Raw genomic sequence first — 1951 nt, forward strand, 5'->3', positions numbered from 1 at the left:
ATTACCTATGTTTAGGATAGGTTAATTTATTTTATGCATGCAATATGTTTGTATTATAGATTAATCAAACACTTAATCACAATAAGCAAGGCTAATATTTGTATAATATACATTAATATAATATATATTATTTATAGATTACTCTTGGACAGGTTCTTGTGCTGGATATATCATTTCAGCCGCCGGCTGCAATGTGACGCATACTAGCGTTTCCCTTATATGTTCAGATAGATGCAGTAGTGCTGCCTGTATTGGAGGGTGTCATCTCGTTCCTCAAGTTGGTTTTAATTAATCCTACTTTGGAAGCTAGTCTCTCTGCCTCAGCATTCGACGCCGGAAGGACAAGAACACTGAGAGCAAAACTTATCATAGTTCTGTACCTTATCTAAAATTGATATGCCATCTTTATTCGTCAACTTCAAAAGGCCAGTCAGTGTCAGGTAGTAGAATTTTCAATTGTGTACTAACTAGTAGTTAGAGGGGACATGATACGAAACAGGAATTTTGCTAAAAGTACCAGTCGAAGAAATAATGGACCTTAGGGTTTATGAACTTTGGGGCGTCCATAGAGTACATAATTGAAAATTCTACCATTGTAAATCAAAATACACCCCTGAAGCTTCAACAATCCATTACCTTGGCACGTTTAGATATTGAGTAATTGTTCACTAATGTTCCCTTTCTTGTAACCACAGATTTAATAGTCAACAATCTAAACAGCACATATCTCAATGAATTTGGCCTATGAAAAGATAATTTGTAAATATTACTTGAGACTGCAATCCCAGTTTTCACATTTAATGATTCATTATACATCCAAACAGACGGTGTAGCGATGGGGTCCCTATAAGGCCCTTCCTACGCTAATGCATTCCTTTGCTATCATGAACAAAACTTGCTTGAACAATGCCCGCATGAATTTACGGCAGCATTAATAAATGTTCCCTTGGGGTGGGTTTACACTTAAGTATATGATGAAAATAACATATAATTACTTCTTCCCATTCCCATACTTCCCATTCAACATCAGTCACCATCGCCAAGGAAACGAAATGTAAGTATGCAGTTAGACTTTTATAACGTATTATATTTCATAGGTGCAACTAAGTGCATGTACATGTATGTCTAACGTAGTTTAAAGTCAGCATCAGCTTATTTATATAAGACACAGTTTGATAGATAATATCAGTTGTTTAAAGTTGCCCTATGTCAGTAAAGAATCAAAATGAAATTTATAATTTCATTTACTAATCTGTATGCTGAATTTTCATGTAAGCTCCTGTTTAAATAGAGAAAACAAAATATAAAATTATTTATATATAGGAATATATAAATAGTAATGCTTTAATTTCCCAACATGTCGCCACAAGAAAGATATCAGTATCTGAGAGCTTATGAACGTCATGCTTTACAACGAGGAAGACGGATTCTTCCTGACAGAATGAAACCGTTCAATGCAATGACAGAGATGAGTTTGTGGCACGCTTTAGGCTTAGCGAGGAATCCACAAATGTTCTCATTCAAAAGATCCTGTATATCAGTCTCTGTGGATTGAAGAGGTAGTTTTAACAGTATTTTCTGTGGGATATGGATTAGAAATAGAATTACTCATGCATGTAAAAAAATAAACAATGGTTATATCACTAATAACTAATTTTAATGGAATTTGCATAATTCTTTCTTCAAAAGAATTAAAGAGTATATAATATCCAGATATAAATATAGAGAACACATATATGTTAACAAATATTCAGAGAGTTGAGAGGCAGTTTTAACTATAATGCCCAATGTAATAAATCAAGACACACACACACACACACACACACACACACACACACACACACAAAACAAAAAAAAAAAAAAAAAAATATATATAGTTTTTAATATATATAGATATTATCTATATATATAAATAATATATATAATAGTTATATAATATAAAAGAATAGAT

This window comes from Penaeus monodon, chromosome 35, assembly GCF_015228065.2.
Source record: "Penaeus monodon isolate SGIC_2016 chromosome 35, NSTDA_Pmon_1, whole genome shotgun sequence".
NCBI classification, from domain to species: domain Eukaryota; kingdom Metazoa; phylum Arthropoda; class Malacostraca; order Decapoda; family Penaeidae; genus Penaeus; species Penaeus monodon.